Source organism: Grampus griseus (assembly GCF_964374135.1).
Source record: "Grampus griseus genome assembly, chromosome: 5".
Classification (NCBI taxonomy): Eukaryota; Metazoa; Chordata; class Mammalia; order Artiodactyla; family Delphinidae; genus Grampus; species Grampus griseus.
In genome coordinates this window covers 69,323,568-69,337,538 of record NC_138998.1, presented here as the reverse complement: position 1 = coordinate 69,337,538, position 13,971 = coordinate 69,323,568, and the positions used below count along the sequence as shown (strand labels likewise).

Genomic DNA, 13,971 nt, shown 5'->3' with positions numbered 1-13,971 from the left:
GGTATCAAATGGGACTTAGGCCTAGTTTGGAAAGAAAGAAAATTCAGTTAGAAAGAGTGCAGAGAGTTAGAAGGAAGAGAGCAACAGGCTTCTCTGGAACGGGTCCCCCACTTCCCCCCTCCACTTCCATCCATCCTATCCTCGTCCTTTCCTTTGCTCCTCTGCCCCTTCCTTGAATCTGTGGTTCCCTCCCTCAGCTCTCGTGAGTCCCACTGCCTCCACAGAGCATTCTGGGGTTCTGTCCCTGCCCCTCTGATGGCTGCCTCAGCATCACTGCAGCCCTGGTCCACATCTGCCGATGCCATGTTATCCCTTCTCTTCTCACAGAGCAGACTTGCCTGCGTGGCTTACCCACCAAAGACCAGGACCGCTTGCTCCTTGAAGGCAGGGGTGGGATTTGAGATGCCCCTAAAATCCCCCTGCCACCACTGGCCTGCCGCATAATAGGCATCCAACATGTCTGAGCAGAACTGCAGGTGACAGAAGGTGACGCTGAGACTCCAGCAGGCTTAGCCCGGCTGCTTGGCACCCCTGCCTTCACCAGGACACCAGCCGTGCTGACTGGAAGGTTCTTCTGCCAATTTGTTCAGTCAACATGTATTCATGACGCCAATCTCCCAATGAAAAAGAGCTCATTTGGGTTTAAATTTAACATGGGGGTGGGGTGGGGAATGGGGAACATGGGATGTGAGTTCACAGACCTTGAATTTGCATTTTAACTGGGCCATGTCACATTAGCTCTTGATATTATTTGCTCATCTGTAAAATGGGCATAATCATGGTAATACCATCCACCCTGCCTTCTTCTCCGAGTGTTTGTGAAGAGAATATCTGTGAAGAGCACTTTGTAAAGAGCATTTATCATATAAACGACTGCAAAGCAAGCTTTCCTGTGCTGGGAAATGTTATTCCTTAAGCCATTGCTCTCACTACTTAGAAATGGGTTTGAGAATTAACAGAATTAAAGACTGTTTTTTTTTAAGAAAAACAATCTATGTATAAAATTATGGTCACCCTGCTGCCAGAAGTGGGGTGGGAGGACATTAGGGAAGGGACCTGGGTAGGTCTGAATGTGAAATGGTGACCGGTTTTCCTGGAGCCAAGAGGACGTGCGAGGTACGTTTGGACATGAAGGCTGGGGATGTAGAGGCCCACATGCACGTTAGTGGCTCCCTAACCCTTGAGGATCTTTGAGCCATGAAGCAGGGTGCTGTGAGCTCCAAGTGTGGTCAGCGCGGCAGGGTGCATTGGACGGGGAAGGGAGATGCTGGAGACAGGCAGACTCAGACCCACACTGCAGGAAGGGGACTCTGCAGGTCACTGCCTGGGCGGGGGGAGGGGGAGAGGGCAGCCCGCAGGACACCAAGGCTGGGTCGTCTGTCATCCAGGGCACCCCCATCCGTGCAAGGCATTGTAGCTGTCTGTGGTTTGCCCGTCTCTCACACTGGCCCATACATTCCTTGAAACAGGTGTCATAGCAATATTAGGTGCCCAGCATCTGGCCCATGGAAGGTGCTAATACATATGTGTGTGGAATGAATGAGAGTGACTCACTTTTATGCTCTTGGTGAAGCTAGGACTCGTGCTTTGTGAGGGAGCTACATTTTCAGTAACATGGCCCCCTGGACCTTCCACCTCCCCAGGGTGGATAAGGCTCTGGGAAACTTCCAGGTGCCTCTCTTCAGACTTTGCCTTGGCCCTTCCCATCTGATGTAGGTCCCCTGGGACCACGAGACCAGCCTGGACCGAAAGCCTGCCAGTCACTGAGAGCCATCATGGCCAGATTTGTAGAGTATCTGCTCTGTGCTAGGCCTTGGGGGAATGACATACATCATCTCATTTAATTCCACTTCATCTTTATCACAATCCTTTAAAAGGGTTATAATCCCACTTATTAAATGTAGGAGCTGGGGCTCAAAAAGTTCAGTGACTTGCCCAAAACCATACAACGAGATCCAATGGACCCAAAGTACTATGCTGTGAACTCCTTAAGGTGGGATCGCATTCTGTTCGCTATTGTATCCTCCACAACCTGCCCACACTGCAATTTTGAGTATTTGTTGAATGAACGACTGGGACAAGATTCTTCTGATTCCAAAGCTCAAATGCACTCTGAACCTCCATTGCCTCCAGAAATAACATGAAACAGATGGGCTTGGTGTGAAGTTAAAATGTTTGGTAAACATAGGGGTATGGAAGCCACCTGCCTTCCAGAATTCCCCAAATCCCAGACTGCAGACAATGCTTGCAGATCTCCTTTTGAAGAGGTTTGGGCTTCAGAGCTCAGCTCACTTCCCATTGGGGCTTATTTGTGGGTCCGATCTGATTCTCAAAACTGGCACTGTCAGCTGCCACCAGGCAAACAGGCAAATCTTCCAGGAGAAGCTAAACAAACTCCCTTTATTTCCACCGCATCTGAAACCTGCTAGCTAGTCCTGGCCACTACCCCATCCTGACCACACCTCCCAGCTCCCCCAGGGCCCTTTGTCAGGGAACTCGGAGGAACTGAAAGGTTAACCAAAAGGGGGCCGTCTTTGTTGCCCGAACAAACTAGTGGTGGGGTTGTCTTCTCAGCCTTCCTGGCTGAAGTTTCAGCTGCTGCGGCCACACAGAGCAAGCCTTGTTCTTTCGTGAAAGTTCTAGTCCCAGTTTTGTTCCAGGGTTGTGGAGACTTCGGCAGGGTCTTTGTGGCCAAAGAATCTTCCTGGACAATAAGGCCACCTCCTTCAAAGAGCCTGCTCCACCCTGGAGGGAGAGCCGAGGCTTACAAACTGCCTGGCGGCCCAGCACTTGTAGATGTGGAAAGTTCCATGCGGCCTGGGAGAAAAGGAGAGCTTGGGCCTCCACAGTGCCAGTCCCCTCGTAGGCCAAGTCACAACCCAGAGAGAAGGGTACCTCCAGGCCTCATCAGGTGGGGTCAACATCAGCCACATCCACTTGGGGACAAGACGGGAGACCTAGACTCAGCTGAATTGTCTCTCTCAGAAGCTGGCTTTTCCTGCCTGGTATAGCTGGTGTCCCCTCTTGATCTAGAGTGCCAAGACTCTTCATAACCAAACACAGAAAATTCAGTCGGGGAAGGTAAGCGTGGAAAAAGGGTGAAATTTTATTGAGCATTTACCAAATGCCAGGTGCTGTGGCAAGCACTTTTTTGTTTTTAAATAGACATACCATAGCCGTTCATTGAAAGGCATAATATAGAAACGATGTCAAATGATCACAAACTGATAGACAGGTTCAATGCACTGTCTATCAAGATACAATAACAATGAATATTTATTAAGCATCTACTATGTCCCAGGTATTCTGTTAAGCCATTTATCTATATTGTTTCATTCCATGTTCATAATCATCTTTTAAGGAATGTAGGAATATTATCATTCTCATTTTGCAGATGAGAATTTGAGGTTCAGAGAGGTTAAGCAACCTGCCAAAGTTCCCACAGCCTTTAAGTGGTGAGCTAGGATTTAAATGCAGGATTTGAATCCATGTCTGTGCAATGGAGAAGCCTATATTCTTTGTTTCCTTATTGAGGTATAATCGACATACAATATTCTGCACATATTTGAACTGTACAAGCGGTAAGTCTCTGCGTATGTGAAACCATCACCAAAATCAAGCTAGTGAACATACTCATGGGCCCAAAAGTTCCCTTGCGCCTTTTATAATACCTTCATCCTGTCCCCAGCCACCCACAGATCTTCTATCACATTAGTCTGCAATTCCTAGAATGTATGATTCCTAGCATCATACAATATGTCCTCTTTTAACTTTTTTTTAATCTGGCTTTTTCACTTAGCATCATCATTCTGAGATTCACCCATGTTGTATGCATGTCCATTCTTTTAAATTGCAGAGTTGTAGTCTGTTGTGTGGATATACCAGAGTGTGCTTATCCATTTCTCTGTTGGTAGACATTTGAGTGATATCCAGTTTCTGGCTGTTAGAAATAAAGCCGCTAAGAACATCTGTGTATAAATCTTTGTTTAGACACAGGCTTTCATTTCTCTTGGGTAGACACCTAGGAATGGGATGGCTAAATCATATGGTGGGCTATATATTTAACTTTTTAAGAAACTGCCAACTGTTTTCCAAAGTGGTTTTATCTTTTTACATTTCCACCAATAGTGTAAGAAGGTTCCAATTGCTCTAGATACTTGTCAACACTGGGCATGGTCAGTTTTCAACTTTAGCCATTCTAATAGGTGTATATTTGTACCTCATCTTTTCACGTGCTTATTTGCCATTCTACGTCTTCTTTGGTGAAATATCTATTTAAATATGTTGCCCTTTTTTTTTTTTTTTTTTTTTTTTTTGGCGATACGCGGGCATCTCACTGTTGTGGCCTCTCCCGTTGCGGAGCACAGGCTCCGGACACGCAGGCTCAGCGGCCATGGCTCACGGGCCCAGCTGCTCCACAGCATATGGGATCCTCCCGGACCGGGGCATGAACCCGTGTCCCCTGCATCGGCAGGCGGACTCTCAACCACTGCGCCACCAGGGAAACTCCTGTTGCCCATATTTTTAATTGGGTTATTTGAGTCTTATGATTGACCTTTGAGAGTTCTTCATATTTTCTGAGTACAAGTCTTTTTTCAGATCCATAAATATTTTCTCCAGTCTGTGGCTTGTTTTTCATTCCCTTAACAGTGTCTTTTATAGAACAGAAGTTTTTAATTTTGATGATGTCCTATTTATCAATTTCTTTTTTTAATGGATGGTGCTTTAGTTGTGTTTGCCTAACTTGAGCTTGCAACGCTTCTCTCCTATGTTTTCTTCTAGAAGTTTTATAGTTACAGTTTCTACATTTAGGTCTATAATCCATTTCATGATAATTTGTGTTTATCACGAGTTGAAGATTTTTTTGCATATCCAATTGTTTCAGCACCATTTGTTGAAAAAAATCCTTTCTTTATTGAATAATATTTGAAATTTTGTCAAAAATCAGGTGTTCATATGTGCATGGGTTTATTTTTGTACTCTCTATTCTGTTCCACTGATCTATTTGTCTGTCTTTATGCCACTATCACAGTGTCCTAATTAATCTACCTTTACAGTAAGTTTTGAAATCAAGTATTGTTAATCTTGTTCTGGTTTATTTTATTTTGCAAAGCTGTTTTGGTTTTCTAGGTCCTTTGAATTACTGCCATGTGGATTTTAGAATCAGTTTGTCAATTTCTACTAAAAAAAATGTGCTGGGATATTGATGAAACTACCCTTAATTACACACTGATCACAGTTTTTAAACTTTTTATTTATTTATTTATTTTTGGCCACTTTGGATCTTTGTTGCTGTGCACGAGCTTTCTCGCCTTTCTCTCTAGGCAAGTGGGGGCTACTCTTCGTTGTGGTGCATGGGCTTCTCATTGCAGTGGCTTCTCTTGTGGAGCACGGGCTCTAGGCATGTGGGCTTCAGTAGTTGCGGTGTGCAGGCTCAGTAGTTGTGGCTTGCGGGCTCTAGAGTGCAGGCTCGGTAGTTGTGGTGCATGGGGTCAGTTGCTCTGCGGCATGTGGGATGTTCCCGGACCAGGGATTGAACCCATCTCCCCTGCATTGGCTGGCGGATTATTAACCACTGCACCACCAGGGACGTCCCACTAGTCACATTTAAATTTTACCAAAAATCATTGAGTTGTGGCATTATTCTTAGTATTTTATAGATGAAGAAACCAAGACTCATATAGGTTATAGAATCTCATTAGTGACACAGTAAAAATTTGAACCCAAGTCTGCTGTAATTCTTGCTACCACTCTACCACAGTGCTTGAAGGAGCTAGCTGGGTCATATGGTGTCCCAGCTCTCAGCTGGCACTCCCCATTGGAACAGTTTTGGATTGTATTTAACACCTGAAGCCATCATTTGCTGTTTACTTGATTGCAAAATAGGCCTTCAAAAACATATTCTTCATGCTCTCTCTGGTCCTCTCTTCATCCTCATTTCTTCCGTGAATGGGGAAAAATGCACACTCTCATCTATGGGTATAATATGTTCCCTCTAAGTCTCACTAACTGTTATTATAATGTGAACTTACCAGACTTGTTTATAAATGTTCAAATATTCATCTCCTTGAAAAGCATGTCACTCTCCTGTTGAAAAACAATTGATGACTCCCCAGTCTTACTGAAATTAAGTTGACTCCTAGAGCATATTGAGAGTAGAAAGAGACCTCAGAGATCATGTATACCAAACAGCGGTGAAGCAATATTCAACTCTGTTATTTCATATGTGAGAGCTGATTACCAAGGAGAGGAAGGGACATCTTGTAACACCACCTCTAACAGATTTTCTGGGTTTGATTTTGTTTGGTTTTGAGCTCTATCTCAGGATTTTTATTTCAGTCTGGTCTAATGTTTTTGCCTCTAAAAATGTAAAAGACTCACTGTGACATTCAAGGCTCTCCTCAATTGCATTCCAGCTCATCCCCTGTCCTTTTACCATACTCCACTCAAATGGTGCCCACACCAGCAGAGCCCTTCCTGATCTCTGTGCTTTGTTTCTGCTGTCTTCAGCTAGTGATGAACTCTTTTTTTCTATCTGCATCTATTTTTTTCTATCTGCATCTATTTCTTCTGAAATACCTTCACTCCCCGTCATTTGAGGCTGATCTCAAATGCCACCTCTTCCATGAAACCTTCTTTGATTCCCCCAGCTGCATGCATAGGTTCTCCACCACCACCCCAAGTTTTCATTCACCTGGGTCTGAGATGAAAAATACCCTGTGTGGGATTTACAGCAGATAGGTAACTACAGAAGAGAAGATCAGTGAATTTGATGACATAGCAACAGAAACACAAAACGAAAGCCAAAGAGATAAAAAGAGAACAGGAAAAAAAATGAACAGACCGTCAGTAAGCTGTGGGACAGCTGCAAGTGACCTAATGCATGTGTAATGGGGATCACAGAAGAGGAGCACAATATTGAAGAAATAATCGCTGAAGTTTTTCTAAACTTAATTAAAACAAACAAACAAACGGTATACTCACAGATACAAGAAGGTGGACAACCCCTCAAACGCAAGAAACAGGAAGGAAAGTACAAGGCATATCCCAATCAAACTGTTTAAAACCAGTGGTAAAAAGAAAATTTAAAAAGCAATTAGAGAAAAAAGACACAGCATGTACAAAGGAACAAAAAGTAGAATCATAACAGATTTCACACTGAAAACACCACCGCTCAGAAGACAGTGGAGAAGCATCTTTAAAGTTCTGAAAAGGAAAACCAACTTAGGAATTCATTGCCCAGCAGAAAAACAACTTTGAATATGAAGGTGAAATAAAGACTTCTTCAGACATATAAAAGCTGGAAGACTTACTGCACTTAGTATGTGAATCTCTAGGTCCATTCATGTTGCTGCAAATGGCATTATTTCATTCATTTTTTGGCTGTGCCAGGAGGCTTGCGAGATCTTAGTTCCCCAACCAGGGATCAAATCTGGGCCCTCAGCAGTGAAAGCACTGAGTCCCAACCACTGGACGACCAGGGAATTCCCATATTTTATCCATTTTTTATGGCTGAGTAATATTCCATTATATATATATATGTCTCACATCTTCTTTATCCATTCATCTGTCAAAGGACACTCAGGTTGCTTCCATGTCTTGGCTATTATAAACAGCACTACTATGAACATCGGGTGCATGTATCTTTTCAAATTAGAGTTTTTGTCTTCTTTGGATATATGCCCAGGAGTGGGATTCCTGGATCACATGGTGACTCTATTTTTAGTTTTTTAAATGAACCTCCATATCATACGATATCAATTATATGCGGAATCTAAAAAAAATGTTACAAATGAACTTATTTACAAAATGGAAACAGCCCTGAGCCCCGGGGGGTGAGCTTGTGCAGCGGGAGGCCGGAACCTGTGGGATATCTGCGTGGGCTTGAGCCGTGGCTGAAAGTGGCCAGCCCCCTCAGGCCCGGGCCCTCCTGCAACAGTGCCTGCACGCCCAGCTGCAAGTATGCCCTGCCGAGGGGGACACTGCGGCCCAGTGGGTGGAGGTCCAGAGAGGATTAGTGATCTACGTGTGATTTTTCAAGGGAGCTGATAAAGAGCTTCTTCCCAAAATGGTTAATATACTGTTAAATGTGAAATTAAGTGAAACAGAAAATGGCAAGCACGTCTTTATATTGGATCTATCAGGCAACATTCTTACCATCCCTCAAGCCACCCTTGCGGGGAGAGTAAAAGGAAGAAGCGTGCAGTATCACTCTAACTCTGGAAAAGAAGAGGGGTTAGAACTTTATTCCCAATTTGTGACTCTGTAGAAAAGAATTAGCTGCTAACAGCAAGTGTGCTGAAGCTGGGGGTTGTAGTGGAACATGGCACTTATGGCAACAGGCAGGTGTTAAAGCTTGACAGCAATGGTCCATACACACACCTAATTGAGTTTTGAAAAATTAAAAGTTTCTATAGTTGTAATTAGATTCTCTTCCCCTTCTTCTTGAGTACACTAATCTGCAGCATTTTTAGACAAGAAAATCCTGGGTCCCATCCATAACTCTGCAGCCTGCTAATTGGATGACCTTGCCACGTCACCTAAACACTGGATCTCAGTCACCTTCCATCCTGCTTTCCCCTAAACTCACACTCAAAAATTTGAAAAATGCCTTCTATTCACTTTATGGTCATTGATAAGAACATGGAAATGTTCCTAGAGAGCTGTATTTAAGCATTTTACGATTAAGCATTCTATGTAACCAAGAAAAATATATTTCTTATACCCTCAAATGTATGTAGTATGTAATAAAAATCACTATTTGGGTTAAAACTAGGTAAAACCCAGCACAAACCGATAATAACTTTGTCAATTTTGTTTTAGCATTTCAGATTTCCATATTTTGAATGAAAGAATATGCAATTTACTATTCCTTCTAATCATATCTATGAAAATGTAATACAGAAATGTTATTGTGCATTTTAATATTACTTTCCAAGGACATCCAAGTGCTTTAAATTATTTTAAGAATCTTTAGTTGATATAGGAACAAGGTATGGGGGACTAAAAGTTGGTTTTTTTTTTTTTTTTTTTTTTTTTTTGCTGTACGCGGGCCTCTCACTGCTGTGGCCTCTCCCACTGCGGAGCACAGGCTCCGGACGCGCAGGCTCAGCGGCCATGGCTCACGGGTCCAGCCGCTGTGCGGCATGTGGGATCTTCCCGGACCAGGGCACGAACCCGCGTCCCCTGAATCAGCAGGCGGACTCTCAACCACCGCGCCACCAGGGAAGCCCTAAAAGTTGTTTTTATTTAATATACTAATGGCTTAATATTCTGTTTCTCAGTTTTTTACCAAAATAATGTGTGTTGCATTTTGTCTTTGGTTTTTAAAAGTTACTGTTTCATTGAATTAGTGTTCATAAATCTTTTAGGAAGTTCCTTTCTTGTCGGTTTAGATTGCTATAAAAGGAATAAAAAAGGATGCTTTCTACAGGAAAAACAAACAAACAAACAAACAAAACAAAATGGAAACAGACTCACAGACATAGAAAACAAATTTATGGTTACCAAAGGGGCAGGGCGTGGGGAGGGATAAATTAGGAGTTTGGGATTAACAGATACACATGACTATATATAAAATAGATTGAAAAACAAGGACCTACTGGATAGCACAGGGAACTATATATTCAATATCTTGTAACAACCTATAATGAAAAAGAATCTAAAAAGGAATATATATATATATATATATATATATATATATGAATCACTTTGCTGTACACCTGAAACTAACACAACACTGTAAATCAACTATACTTCAGTAAACTAAATAAATAAAAAGCTGAAAGAGTTCAGCAGCAGCAGGCTTATACTATAAGAAATAGCAACAGAAATTCATTAAAAATGATACCAGATGGAAATCTGGATCTATGGAAAGGACTGGAGAGTCCCAGGAATGGTAACTACATGAGTAAGTGTATACGAGCTTTCTTATTACAAGTCCCTTTCAAAGATCATTTTTAAAAACATAATTGCCTGTTTAAAGCAAAAATAATAGCAATGTATTGGGGACTTTATAACATAGGTCGAAGTAAAATGTATGACATCAATACACTGTATAAAGTTTCTTAGCCATTATCACAATTAAGAGCTTATTACGCCAAAGGTGAAATATGACAGTTCACTTTTTGAAGTACATCCTTCCGTGCAGCTGAAATGCCACCTCCTCCAAAAAGGCCACCTAGGTTGATGGGCTTTCTTTGGTCTGTCTTCCCACAGCACTCCATGCCCCTTTTAGGAGTGCTCGTTCTCTAAAGTTATTGTCTGTGATCCAGCATTATTACTCTCCTCCTCATGTTCAATCCCTACCAAACTGTTTGTAGAAAAGCTTGAGCCTCCTAGATCTCTCTGAGTTCGAAAGAACAAATTTAATCAGAGAAGTGAGGAAACGCAAAAGCAAAGGAAAACAGTCAAGCAAGACAAATAATAATAATTTAGCCATAAAACAAAGTCAAGGACCTTTAGTTCCTCCTCAAGGGCTATAGGTAATATCCTGAGCCATATCCTTGAGTTGTTTTGCAGATACTAAAACCCCCAGAAGGGCTTTCCTGGTGGCGCAGTTGTTGAGAGTCCACCTGCTGAGTCAGGGGACGCGGGTTCGTGCCCTGGTCCAGAAGGATCCCACGTGCGGCGGAGCGGCTGGGCCCATGAGCCATGGCCGCTGAGCCTGCGCATCCGGAGCCTGTGCTCCGCAATGGGAGAGGCCACAGCAGTGAGAGTCCCGCGTATCGCAAAAACAAAAACAAAAGCAAAACAAAACAAAACAAAAAAACCCCAGCAGAGCAAGAGGGAGGGGATACGGGGATATATGTATACGTATAGCTGATTCACTTTGTTATACAGCAGAAACTAACACAACATTGTAAAGCAATTATACTCCAAAAAAGATGTTAATAAAAACAAAATAAAATAAAACCCCCAGCAGGTGGAAGAAGTTAACTATGCTGACCACAGGCATGTGGACCTCAGAACCAGGTTGACGATGTTAACTCCAGAAATACCATGCTGTTACCTCACCACCAACCAATGAGAAGAATGTCCACGAGCTGATCATGCACCTGCAACCCTCACCCTTAATGTTGCCTTTAAAAACCCTCTCTGAAAGCTATCGGGGAGTTCAGGTCTTCTGAGCATGAGCTGCCCGTTCTTGCTTGGGACCCTGCAATAAATGCTGTACTTTCCTTCACCACCACCCGGTGTAAGTAGACTGGCTTTGCTGCACATCGGGCGGGCAGACTCAAGTTTGGTTCTTCACCTGTGAGCGAAGAAGTTGAACTCCCAGCTCTGGCACACTTTCTGTAAGCCATTTCCTCTCCCTGCCACCCTATCCCACCACTACCACTCCACACGCACACAGAGAAAAAGGCTTTAGGAATGCAAAAAGGAGTGGGATATCTATCACTCAGCAGAGTGTAGTAAGAGGGAATTTTCCAGCCTCCATCGCCTGGGACAGTTTTCAGATAGGAGAACGGACCAGATTCAGGACAGGAACGAATCAGGTGTATTCCAGTGGTGTGGAAAGAATCCTGAACTGACCTGTCTTCTGATGTTTCTGGATGGCGGCATGGAAGGTACAGTGAGGCATGATGGGCAGGGCAGCACCTCCTTCTTAGAACATACTCCCAAGCCTGTGCATGGACATGGGCTTATAGTCCTCCTATGCACAGCCCATCTGGCCCCATAATGGAGCCCGGGACCACACACTGGCACTGGAAGGGCCCCACGAGACTCAGACCAACTCTGTCCTTTGGCAAGGCCAACCTGATACGAGAGCACTGAGGGGCTTGCCCAAGCAAGGGTGGAGGTGAGATCAGCGTGAGCGCTGCACTGTAACCAAGCCTTGCTGGACAAACACACAGTACCTTGGCTTCAAATGCCAAGGGAAAGTTTCAAATGCAAAAGGTTTAAAACAGGGGAAAGTAATTTACGTTAGAAGTCCGAATAGGAGAGTGGTCACTGTTGCAGGAGGTGATCCTGGGAGGGAGCACAGGTGGGCTGTGGGATGCCGGAAACGTTCAGGTTCTTGACCTGAGGGATACAAGGGTGTGGCAGTTTCCATCAAGCTGGACAGGTGACACATGTACGTTATATTTCAATAAGAAAGTATTTTTAACAAATGAATGAAAAGAGAGAGGAAAGGAAGCATGTGGCCCGGACACTGTGCTGGGCAGCCCCCAGTAGGTGAAGAGGGCAGTGTGTCCGGCACCCCAGCTGTGCCCCTGGGAGGGGCTGAGGGCCGGTCGCCTGCGCGTGTTGTCAGAGCTAACAGCCGGGCCTCCGAGTGCACTGTCTCCTCTGTGTACACAGGGTGTTAGGCCAGGCTCCACCGAGCTGCACTTCATGGTGACAAAGACAACAATGCCACCATCTCGTAACTGTCAACAGCATCGCTGTGCTCAGGGCTTTGTTCCAATATTTGCGGAGCCAGAAGGGCCGGGTCGCCTTTACGATATTGACTTAGATTCATCACTTACCAGAGAAAGCAGAGCGCCCAGGCCTGCTGGCTCGCTGCTGAGGCCTTTGGGACGTGCGTGACCTTGGGCAGAATGTGCGGGGTCTTAGAAAACCGACCCGCTTGGCTGTTGTCACTCTTATGTTCCCTGTGGACCTGGGGGTCAGGAGTCACAAATTTCCAGACTGTCGATCAAGATTCTCTCAAGTCCTCTATAATCCACCCTGCCAGATTTGCAGAGGGAGCTGGGGAAGTTGAAGCAGAAAGTTTACATCTTGAACTGAAGATTTCGGGAAATGGCATTAGAAAGCTTTTCATGAGGAAGTTTTCTTATTTTATAGGAAAAGGAACTTTTTTTTTTTTCTTAACTGGATTAAACTCTATAAATGCCAAATATCTTAGCCTCTAGCTCGGGGTTTTATTGCTCCCAATCATTTCTGAGTGAGACGCTTCACCACTGACAAATACGAGAGACCACTTTCCAGAAACTCGTGTTGCCAGGGGAAGCTCCCCGCTCCCCTTTGTGAGTCCGGGCCTCAGCGTCCCGCCCTGACCTGTGACCTCCGGGCTCCCGGCCTCGCTGTCAGCGGGAGAAAGCGAGGGGCCAGCCTGCGTCAGCTGGACAAACGAGGGCCTGGCAACACGGCCTTGGGCTCTGCTCTCCACGAGGAGCTGACCCCTCGCAGCAGGTGCCCTGTCCCCAGGGCAGCCTTGCTGTCCGGTCAGGTGGCAAGAAGCTCAGGCATCTCTGCTGTCTGAGAGGGTTTCTCTTCTTCCCGTTTTATGAGAAGAGCTCTGCCGAGACTCCGTGCCCTGCCCTCTGTCTGTCTCCAGGGCCCACACATTCAGCGAGCCCCCCGGTAGCCATTCATTTAGCCAGTTTCCTGGGCCACAGCGTCCCCTGGGGACCCCACTTTGGTGGGCAGCAGCGGAACAAGACGCCCTGCTGTTTCCCTTCCCTTTTAATTACACGGGGACAAGGTTCCTTGGGCTGACTTTGGGAGGCAAGCCCCGGGCCAGCCTGGCTGCCCTCCACGAAACAATGCACACATGTTCCAGAGAATTCCCTTCTCGCCTAATCCGGGCTAGGAAGAAAAGGGCTTTTCTTCTTGTTGTCAAAGGGGGTCTTCGATGCTAAGATTCCATTTTGTGTCTCAAGTCATGTCACGGGACTTCTGCCTCGGCCTTACTGCCTGCTCTTTAGAAATGAAAGACACAGTCCGTGCTTCACCTCAGGACAAGTCCCCCTCCCCTTCCCTGAAAATACAGGGGCTGGGGGCCAAGAGAAGCGGGAAAATCTTCCAGCTCCCACTGTTCCTTTCTTACCCAGGCAACCTCAGCTTTTTGGACTATTTGCCCAAAGGATGAGTGGGGAGGGCTGGGCCTCACCTGCTGATCTCAAGGGTCATGAATATTCTTATAATCCCCTGGAAAGAAGGGCCCTTTCATTAGAGAAGCAGATTCCTCTGCCTCTCCGCTCCACAGCCTCTGGGGCCCAGCTGGCTTCTCCAGATTTTCCT

At 45.0% G+C, this 13,971-nt stretch overlaps 1 pseudogene across 1 annotated transcript in view; it reads left to right on the top strand.

The window, feature by feature from the left end:
• Window positions 1–8,397, top strand: part of LOC309823145 (D-aminoacyl-tRNA deacylase 2-like) — a 382,637-nt pseudogene extending 374,240 nt beyond the window's left edge. Inside the window, exon 3 of the transcript in view lies at window positions 7,919–8,397. The product of the transcript in view is annotated as a D-aminoacyl-tRNA deacylase 2-like (transcript). The remainder of the gene's footprint in view (window positions 1–7,918) is intronic.
• Window positions 8,398–13,971: the final 5,574 nt, after the last annotated feature.